The following is a 12172-nucleotide window of genomic DNA, read 5'->3' as shown; positions in this document are numbered from 1 at the left end:
ATTTCTGACTTTCTGTCTTGTCTCCATTTCTCTGACTTTCTGTCTTTTCTCTATTTCTGACTTTTTGTCTTTTCTCTGTTTCTGACTTTCTGTATTTTCTCTATTTCTCTGACTTTGTCTTTCCTCTATTCCTGACTTTCTGTCTTTTCTCTAATTTGCTGTCTCTTTCAGTCTTTTCTCTCATTCCCCGCCTCTTTCTGTCTTTTCTCTGTTTCTGTGATTTCACTCTCTTTTCTGTTTATATGTCTTTTCTCTCTTTCTTTCTCTTTTTCTCTCTTTCTTGTCTCTATCTCTTCTCTCTTTTTATCTCTCTTCCTTTGTCGCTTTCTTTCTTTTCTCTCTCTTTCTCTCCCTCTTTCTTTGTCTCATTATATCTTCTCTCTTTCTCTTTCTATCTTTTCTTTCTTTCTTTTTATCTCTTTCCGAATTTTTCTTTTTCTCTTTCTTTTTCGAACCCTAACCGCCCCCTTCAATTTATCCCACAGAATTTATCTATCCCCCGCAATTTATATCCAACCCCGCAATTTATCTCCACCCCCCCGCAATTTATATCTCCCCCCTCTCAATTTATATCCCCCCCGCAATTTATAAACCCCTCCCCCAATTTATATCTCCCCCGCAATTTATATCTGCCCCCCGGAAATTTATATCTCCTCGCCGCAATTTATATCTGCCTCCCGCAATTTATATCTCCTCCATGCAATTTATATCTCCCCCCGCAATTTATATTTCCCCCCACAATTTATATCTCCCCCCGCAATTTATATCTCCTCCCTGCAATTTATATCTCCCCCCGCAATTTATATTTCCCCCCACAATTTATATCTCCCCCCGCAATTTATATCTCCTCCCTGCAATTTATATCTCCCCCCGCAATTTATATTTCCCCCCACAATTTATATCTCCCCCCGCAATTTATATCTCCCCCTGCAATTTATATTTCCCCCCACAATTTATATTTCCCCCCACAATTTATATCTCCCACCCACAATTTATATCTCCCCCGCAATTTATATCTCCTCCCCACAATTTATATCTACCCCCACAATTTATATCTCCTCCCCACAATTTATATTTCCCCCCACAATTTATATCTCCCCCACAATTTATATCTCCCCCCGCAATTTATATCTCCTCCCCACAATTTATATCTACCCCCACAATTTATATCTCTTCCCCACAATTTATATCTCCTCCCCGCAATTTATATCTCCTCCCCGCAATTTATATCTCCTCCCCACAATTTATATCTCCTCCCCGCAATTTATATCACCCCCCACAATTTATATCTCCCCCCGCAATTTATATTTCCCCCCGCAATTTATAACTCCTCCCCGCAATTTATATCTCCCCCCCACAATTTATATCTCCCCCCGCAATTTATATTTCCCCCCGCAATTTATATCTCCCCCCCACAATTTATATCTCCCCCCCACAATTTATATCTCCCCCCGCAATTTATATCTGCCTCCCGCAATTTATATCTCCTCCCTGCAATTTATATCTCCCCCCGCAATTTATATTTCCCCCCACAATTTATATCTCCCCCCGCAATTTATATCTCCTCCCTGCAATTTATATCTCCCCCCGCAATTTATATTTCCCCCCACAATTTATATCTCCCCCCGCAATTTATATCTCCTCCCTGCAATTTATATCTCCCCCCGCAATTTATATTTCCCCCCACAATTTATATCTCCCCCCGCAATTTATATCTCCCCCCGCAATTTATATTTCCCCCCACAATTTATATTTCCCCCCACAATTTATATCTCCCACCCACAATTTATATCTCCCCCCGCAATTTATATCTCCTCCCCACAATTTATATCAACCCCCACAATTTATATCTCCTCCCCACAATTTATATTTCCCCCCACAATTTATATCTCCCCCTCAATTTATATCTCCCCCCGCAATTTATATCTCCTCCCCACAATTTATATCTACCCCCACAATTTATATCTCCTCCCCACAATTTATATCTCCTCCCCGCAATTTATATCTCCTCCCCGCAATTTATATCTCCTCCCCACAATTTATATCTCCTCCCCGCAATTTATATCACCCCCCACAATTTATATCTCCCCCCGCAATTTATATTTCCCCCCGCAATTTATAACTCCTCCCCGCAATTTATATCTCCCCCCCACAATTTATATCTCCCCCCGCAATTTATATCTCCCCCCGCAATTTATATTTCCCCCCGCAATTTATAACTCCTCCCCGCAATTTATATCTCCCCCCACAATTTATATCTCCCCCCGCAATTTATATTTCCCCCCGCAATTTATATCTCCTCCCCGCAATTTATATCCCCCCCCCACAATTTATATCTCCTCCCGCAATTTATATCTCCTCCCCGCAATTTATATCTCCTCCCGCAATTTATATCTCCCCCCGCAATTTATATCTCCTCCCCGCAATTTATATCTCCTCCCGCAATTTATATCTCCCCCCGCAATTTATATCTCCTCCCGCAATTTATATCTCCTCCCCGAAATTTATATCTCCTCCCGCAATTTATATCTCCTCCCCGCAATTTATATCTCCCCCCGCAATTTATATTTCCCCCCACAATTTATATCTCCTCCCCGCAATTTATATCTCCCCCCGCAATTTATATTTCCCCCCACAATTTATATCTCCCCCCGCAATTTATATTTCCCCCCACAAATTATATCTCCCCCCGCAATTTATATTTCCCCCACAATTTATATCTCCCCCCGCAATTTATATCTCCCCCCACAATTTATATTTCCCCCCACAATTTATATCTCCCCCCCACAATTTATATCTCCCCCCCACAATTTATATCTCCTCCCCACAATTTATATCTCCTCCCCGCAATTTATATCTCCCCCCACAATTTATATCTCCCCCCCCACAATTTATATCTCCTCCCCGCAATTTATATTTCCGCCCACAATTTATATCTCCCCCCGCAATTTATATCTCCCCCCCACAATTTATATCTCCCCCCACAATTTATATCTCCCCCCCACAATTTATATCTCCTCCCCGCAATTTATATTTCCCCCCACAATTTATATCTCCCCCCGCAATTTATATCTCCCCCCACAATTTATATCTCCCCCCCACAATTTATATCTCCTCCCCGCAATTTATATCTCCCCCCAAAATTTATATCTCCCCCCACAATTTATATCTCCCCCCGCAATTTATATTTCCCCCCACAATTTATATCTCCCCCCGCAATTTATATTTCCCCCCACAATTTATATCTCCCCCCGCAATTTATATCTCCCCCCGCAATTTATATTTCCCCCCACAATTTATATCTTCTCCCCGCAATTTATATCTCCCCCCACAATTTATATCTCCCCCCGCAATTTATATTTCCCCCCACAATTTATATCTCCCCCCGCAATTTATATTTCCCCCCACAATTTATATCTCCCCCCGCAATTTATATCTCCCCCCCCAATTTATATCTCCCCCCCAATTTATATCTCCTCCCCGCAATTTATATCTCCCCCCACAATTTATATCTCCCCCCGCAATTTATATTTCCCCCCACAATTTATATCTCCCCCCGCAATTTATATTTCCCCCCACAATTTATATCTCCCCCCGCAATTTATATCTCCCCCCGCAATTTATATTTCCCCCCACAATTTATATCTCCCCCCGCAATTTATATTTCCCCCCACAATTTATATCTCCTCCCCACAATTTATATCTCCCTCCCGCAATTTATATTTCCCCCCACAATTTATATCTCCTCCCCACAATTTATATCTCCCTCCCACAATTTATATTTCCCCCCACAATTTAAATCTCCTCCCCGCAATTTATATCTCCCCCCGCAATTTATATTTCCCCCCACAATTTATATCTCCCTCCCGCAATTTATATCTCCTCCCCACAATTTATATCTCCCCCCCACAATTTATATCTCCCCCCGCAATTTATATCTTCTCCCCACAATTTATATCTCCCTCCCGCAATTTATATCTCCTCCCCACAATTTATATCTCCCTCCCGCAATTTATATCTCCTCCCCACAATTTATATCTCCCACCCACAATTTATATCTCCCACCCACAATTTATATCTCCTCCCCACAATTTATATCTCCCACCCACAATTTATATCTCCCACCCACAATTTATATCTCCTCCCCACAATTTATATCTCCCAACCACAATTTATATCTCCTCCCCACAATTTATATCTCCTCCCCACAATTTATATCTCCCACCCACAATTTATATCTCCCACCCACAATTTATATCTCCTCCCCACAATTTATATCTCCCACCCACAATTTATATCTCCCACCCACAATTTATATCTCCCACCGACAATTTATATCTCCCACCCACAATTTATATCTCCTCCCCACAATTTATATCTCCTCCCCACAATTTATATCACCCCCCGCAATTTATATCTCCCCCCACAATTTATATCACCTCCCCGCAATTTATATCTCCCACCCACAATTTATATCTCCCACCCACAATTTATATCTCCTCCTCACAATTTATATCTCCCACCCACAATTTATATCTCCTCCCCACAATTTATATCACCCCCCGCAATTTATATCTCCCCCCCACAATTTATATCTCCTCCCCGCAATTTATATCTCCTCCCCACAATTTATATCTCCCCCCCGCAATTTATATCTCCCCCCGCAATTTATATTTCCCCCCACAATTTATATCTCCTCCCAACAATTTATATCTCCCCCCCACAATTTATATCTCCTCCCCACAATTTATATCTCCTCCCCGCAATTTATATCTCCCCCCCACAATTTATATCTCCTCCCCGACAATTTATATCTCCTCCCCACAATTTATATCTCCTCCCCGCAATTTATATCTCCCCCCCGCAATTTATATCTCCCCCCCGCAATTTATATCTCCCCCCACAATTTATATCTCCTCCCCACAATTTATATCTCCCCCCGCAATTTATATCTCCTCCCCACAATTTATATCTCCCCCCGCAATTTATATCTCCTCCCTGCAATTTATATCTCCTCCCCACAATTTATATTTCCCCCCACAATTTATATCTCCCCCCCACAATTTATATCTCCCCCCCACAATTTATATTTCCCCCCACAATTTATATCTCCCCCCCGCAATTTATATCTCCCCCCCACAATTTATATTTCCCACCCACAATTTATATCTCCCCCCCACAATTTATATCTCCCCCCCACAATTTATATTTCCCCCCACAATTTATATCTCCCCCCCGCAATTTATATCTCCCCCCCACAATTTATATTTCCCCCCACAATTTATATCTCCTCCCCACAATTTATATCTCCCCCCTACAATTTATATCTCCCCCCCGCAATTTATATCTCCCCCCCACAATTTATATCTACCCCCCGCAATTTATATCTCCCCCCCGCAATTTATATCTCCCCCCACAATTTATATCTCCCCCCCCGCAATTTATATCTCCCCCCCACAATTTATATCTCCCCCCCGCAATTTATATCTCCCCCCCACAATTTATATCTACCCCCCGCAATTTATATCTCCCCCCACAATTTATATCTACCCCCCGCAATTTATATCTCCCCCCCGCATTTTATATCTACCCCCCGCAATTTATATCTCCGCCCCACAATTTATATCTCCCCCCCACAATTTATATCTCCTCCCCGCAATTTATATCTCCTCCCCACAATTTATATCTCCTCCCCACAATTTATATCTTCCCCCACAATTTATATCTCCCCCCGCAATTTATATCTCCCCCCGCAATTTATATCTCCCACCCACAATTTATATCTCGCCCCCCGCAATTTATATCTCCTCCCCACAATTTATTTCACACCCCCGCAATTTATATCTCCCCCCGCAATTTATATCTCCCCCCGCAATTTATATCTCCCACCCACAATTTATATCTTCCCCCACAATTTATATCTCCCCCCGCAATTTATATCTCCCCCCGCAATTTATATCTCCCCCCGCAATTTATATCTCCCACCCACAATTTATATCTTCCCCCACAATTTATATCTCGCCCCCTGCAATTTATATCACACCCCCGCAATTTATATCTCCCCCCGCAATTTATATCTCCCCCCCACAATTTATATCTCCTCCCCGCAATTTATATCACACCCCCGCAATTTATATCTCACGCCCCCACAATTTATATCTCCTCCCCACAATTTATATCCTCCCCCACAATTTATATCTCCCCCGCAATTTATATCTCCCCCCGCAATTTATATCTCCCACCCACAATTTATATCTCCCCCCCGCAATTTATATCTCCCCCCGCAATTTATATCTCCCACCCACAATTTATATCTCCCACCCACAATTTATATCTCGCCCCCCGCAATTTATATCTCCTCCCCACAATTTATTTCACACCCCCGCAATTTATATCTCCCCCCGCAATTTATATCTCCCCCCGCAATTTATATCTCCCACCCACAATTTATATCTTCCCCCACAATTTATATCTCCCCCCGCAATTTATATCTCCCCCCGCAATTTATATCTCCCCCCGCAATTTATATCTCCCACCCACAATTTATATCTTCCCCCACAATTTATATCTCGCCCCCTGCAATTTATATCACACCCCCGCAATTTATATCTCCCCCCGCAATTTATATCTCCCCCCCACAATTTATATCTCCTCCCCGCAATTTATATCACACCCCCGCAATTTATATCTCACGCCCCCACAATTTATATCTCCTCCCCACAATTTATATCTTCCCCCACAATTTATATCTCCCCCGCAATTTATATCTCCCCCCGCAATTTATATCTCCCACCCACAATTTATATCTCCCCCCCGCAATTTATATCTCCCCCCTCAATTTATATCTCCCACCCACAATTTATAGCTCCCACCCACAATTTATATCTCGCCCCCTGCAATTCATATCACACCCCCGCAATTTATATCTACCCCCGCAATTTATATCTCACGCCCCCACAATTTATATCTCCTCCCCGCAATTTATATCTCCTCCCCACAATTTATATCTTCCCCCACAATTTATATCTCCCCCCGCAATTTATATCTCCCACCCACAATTTATATCTCCTCCCCACAATTTATATCTCCTCCCCACAATTTATATCTCCTCCCCACAATTTATGTCTCCTCCCCGCAATTTATATCTCCCCCTGCAATTTATATCTCCCCCCCACAATTTATATCTCCTCCCCACAATTTATATCTCCTCCCCACAATTTATATCTTCCCCCACAATTTATATCTCCCCCCGCAATTTATATCTCCCACCCACAATTTATATCTCCTCCCCACAATTTATATCTCCTCCCCACAATTTATATCTCCTCCCCGCTATTTATATCACACCCCCGCAATTTATATCTCACGCCCCCACAATTTATATCTCCTCCCCGCAATTTATATCTTCCCCCACAATTTATATCTCGCCCCCTGCAATTTATATCTCCTCCCCACAATTTATATCTTCCCCCACAATTTATATCTCGCCCCCTGCAATTTATATCTCCTCCCCACAATTTATATCTCCCCCCCACAATTTATATCTCCTCCCCGCAATTTATATCACACCTCCGCAATTTGTATCTCACGCCCCCACAATTTATATCTTCCCCCACAATTTATATCTCGCCCCCTGCAATTTATATCTCTTCCCCGCAATTTATATCTCCCCCCGCAATTTATATCTCCCACCCACAATTTATATCTCGCCCCCTGCAATTTATATCTCCCCCCGCAATTTATATCACACCCCCGCAATTTATATCTCACGCCCCCACAATTTATATCTCGCCCCCTGCAATTTATATCTCCGCTCCGCAATTTATATCACACCACCGCAATTTATATCTCACGCCCCCACAATTTATATCTCCTCCCCGCAATTTATATCTCCTCCCCACAATTTATATCTCGCCCCCTGCAATTTATATCTCCCCCCCGCAATTTATATCTTCCCCCGCAATTTATATCACACCCCCGCAATTTATATCTCACGCCCCCACAATTAATATCTCGCCACCTGCAATTTATAACTCCGCCCCGCAATTTATATCTCCCCCCGCAATTTATATCTCCCCCCTGCAATTTATATCACACCCCCGCAATTTATATCTCACGCCCCCACAATTTATATCTCCTCCCCGCAATTTATATCACACCACCGCAATTTATATCTCAGGACCCCACAATTTATATCTCCCCCCTGCAATTTCTATCTCAGGACCCCACAATTTATATCTCCCCCCTCTTAATTTATATCCCCCCCGCAATTTATAAACCCCTCCCCCAATTTATATCTCCCCCGCAATTTATATCTGCCCCCCGAAATTTATATCTCCTCCCTGCAATTTATATCTCCTCCCTGCAATTTATATCTCCCCCCGCAATTTATATTTCCCCCCACAATTTATATCTCCTCCCCACAATTTATATCTCCCCCCACAATTTATATCTCCTCCCCGCAATTTATATCTGCCTCCCGCAATTTATATCTCCTCCCTGCAATTTATATCTCCCCCCGCAATTTATATTTCCCCCCGCAATTTATATCTCCTCCCCGCAATTTATATCTGCCTCCCGCAATTTATATCTCCTCCCTGCAATTTATATCTCCCCCCGCAATTTATATTTTCCCCACAATTTATATCTCCTCCCCACAATTTATATCTCCCCCCCACAATTTATATCTCCTCCCCGCAATTTATATCTGCCTCCCGCAATTTATATCTCCTCCCCACAATTTATATCTGCCTCCCGCAATTTATATCTCCTCCCTGCAATTTATATCTCCCCCCGCAATTTATATCTCCCACCCACAATTTATATCTCGCCCCCTGCAATTTATATCTCCCCCCGCAATTTATATCACACCACCGCAATTTATATCTCATGCCCCCACAATTTATATCTCCTCCCCGCAATTTATATCTCCTCCCCGCAATTTATCTCCCCCCGCAATTTATATCTCCCACCCACAATTGATATCTCGCCCCCTGCAATTTATATGTCCCCCCGCAATTTATATCACACCCCCGCAATTTATATCTCACGCCCCCGCAATTTATATCACACCCCCGCAATTTATATCTCATGCCCCCACAATTTATATCTCGCCCCCTGCAATTTATATCTCCTCCCCGCAATTTATATCTCCTCCCCGCAATTTATATCACACCACCGCAATTTATATCTCCCCCCGCAATTTATATCTCCTCCCCGCAATTTATATCTCCTCCCCGCAATTTATATCTCCCCCCGCAATTTATATCTCCCACCCACAATTTATATCTCCCCCCGCAATTTATATCTCCCACCCACAATTTATATCTCCTCCCCGCAATTTATATCTCCCCCCGCAATTTATATCTCCCACCCACAATTTATATCTCCCCCACAATTTATATCTCCCCCCGCAATTTATATCACACCACCGCAATTTATATCTCACGCACTCACAATTTATATCACACCCCCGCAATTTATATCTCACGACCCCACAATTTATATCTCCTCCCCGCAATTTATCTCCCCCCGCAATTTATATCTCCCACCCACAATTGATATCTCGCCCCCTGCAATTTATATGTCCCCCCGCAATTTATATCACACCCCCGCAATTTATATCTCACGCCCCCGCAATTTATATCACACCCCCGCAATTTATATCTCATGCCCCCACAATTTATATCTCGCCCCCTGCAATTTATATCTCCTCCCCGCAATTTATATCTCCTCCCCGCAATTTATATCACACCACCGCAATTTATATCTCCCCCCGCAATTTATATCTCCTCCCCGCAATTTATATCTCCTCCCCGCAATTTATATCTCCCCCCGCAATTTATATCTCCCACCCACAATTTATATCTCCCCCCGCAATTTATATCTCCCACCCACAATTTATATCTCCTCCCCGCAATTTATATCTCCCCCCGCAATTTATATCTCCCACCCACAATTTATATCTCCCCCACAATTTATATCTCCCCCCGCAATTTATATCACACCACCGCAATTTATATCTCACGCCCTCACAATTTATATCACACCCCCGCAATTTATATCTCACGACCCCACAATTTATATCTCCTCCCCGCAATTTATATCTCCCCCCGCAATTTATATCTCCCACCCACAATTTATATCTCCCCCGCAATTTATATCTCCCACCCACAATTTATATCTCCCCCGCAATTTATATCTCCCACCCACAATTTATATCTCCCCCCCCGCAATTTATATCTCCCACCCACAATTTATATCTCCCCCCCCGCAATTTATATCTCCCCCCGTAATTTATATCACCTCCCCTCAATTTATATTTCCCCCCGCAATTTATATCTCCCCCCCGCAATTTATATCTCCCCCCCGCAATTTATATCTCCCCGCAATTTATATCTCCCACCCACAATTTATATCTCCCCCGCAATTTATATCTCCCACCCACAATTTATATCTCCCCCGCAATTTATATCTCCCACCCACAATTTATATCTCCCCCCCGCAATTTAAATCTCCCCCGCAATTTATATCTCCCACCCACAATTTATATCTCCCCCCCCGCAATTTATATCTCCCCCCGTAATTTATATCTCCCCCCCCGCAATTTATATCTCCCCCCGTAATTTATATCTCCTCCCCTCAATTTATATCTCCCCCGCAATTTATATCTCCCACCCACAATTTATATCTCCCCCGCAATTTATATCTCCCACCCACAATTTATATCTCCCCCCCGCAATTTAAATCTCCCCCGCAATTTATATCTCCCACCCACAATTTATATCTCCCCCCCGCAATTTATATCTCCCCCCGCAATTTATATCTCCACCCCGCAATTTATATCTCCCCCGCAATTTATATCTCCCCCCGTAATTTATATCTCCTCCCCTCAATTTATATCTCCCCCCCCGCAATTTATATCTCCCACCGTAATTTATATCTCCCCCCGCAATTTATATCTCCCCCCGCAATTTATATCTACCCCCCGCAATTTATATCTCCTCCCCTCAATTTATATCTCCCCCCGCAATTTATATCTACCCCCCGCAATTTATATCTCCCCCCGCATTTTATATCTATCCCCCGCAATTTATATCTACCCCCCGCAATTTATATCTCCCCCGCAATTTATATCTACCCCCCGCAATTTATATCTCCCCCCGCATTTTATATCTACCCCCCGCAATTTATATCTCCCCCCGCATTTTATATCTACCCCCCGCAATTTATATCTCCCCCCGCATTTTATATCTACCCCCCGCAATTTATATCTACCCCCCGCAATTTATATCTCCCCCCGCATTTTATATCTACCCCCCGCAATTTATATCTCCCCCCGCATTTTATATCTACCCCCCGCAATTTATATCTACCCCCCGCAATTTATATCTCCCCCCGCAATTTATATCCCCCCCGCAAGTTCCGCCCCCGCCATGTATTTCCCCAATTCTTTTCCCACCCCCTCAAAATGTCCTCCCCCCACAATTTATATCAACCCTGCAATTTTTTTCCCCTGCAATATTTGCCCCCTGGAAAACATCCCCCCTTGTAAAGACCCCCCCCAATCTAAATAATCTCATCTACAGACCCCTATCTGATTTCTCCTGTTAACTGACCCTATCTAATACCCTCACTATGAACAGACCCCATCTAATTATCCCCTTCCCCCTGTTACAAGACAACCGATCTAAATACACCCACCCCCCCCAGGTACAGTCTCCCATCTAAATATCCCCCCAGGAAAAATCTCCCATCTAAATACCCACCCCCCCAGGATCAGACTTCCATCTAAATACCACCCCCGACCCCAAGAACAGACTCCCATCTAAATACCCCCGCCACCCTAGGAACACACTCCCATGTAAATACACTCCTCAGGAACAGACTCCCATCAACCCCCCCCCCCCCCCAGAAACAGACTCCCATCTAAATACCCACCGAGAAACACACCCCCATGTAAATACCCCCCTCCTGTGGACAGACACACATCTAGATACCCCCATGAACAGACTTCCATATATTATACCCCTCCATTACTGACTCCAATCTAATTTTCCCCCCTGCCCTCCATTGTAAACACTTCCCCCTTTCTAAGTATCCTGCCTGTGCTGTAAAAGCTCCCCCTCTACTAATTCCCACCATTTCATATGCAGAGAGGGTGCTCCCTCCA

This window comes from Heterodontus francisci, unplaced genomic scaffold (genome assembly GCF_036365525.1).
Source record: "Heterodontus francisci isolate sHetFra1 unplaced genomic scaffold, sHetFra1.hap1 HAP1_SCAFFOLD_136, whole genome shotgun sequence".
In the NCBI taxonomy this organism is placed as follows: Eukaryota; Metazoa; Chordata; class Chondrichthyes; order Heterodontiformes; family Heterodontidae; genus Heterodontus; species Heterodontus francisci.
The sequence above is the reverse complement of the archived record's forward strand: the minus strand, read 5'-3'. Positions refer to the sequence as shown.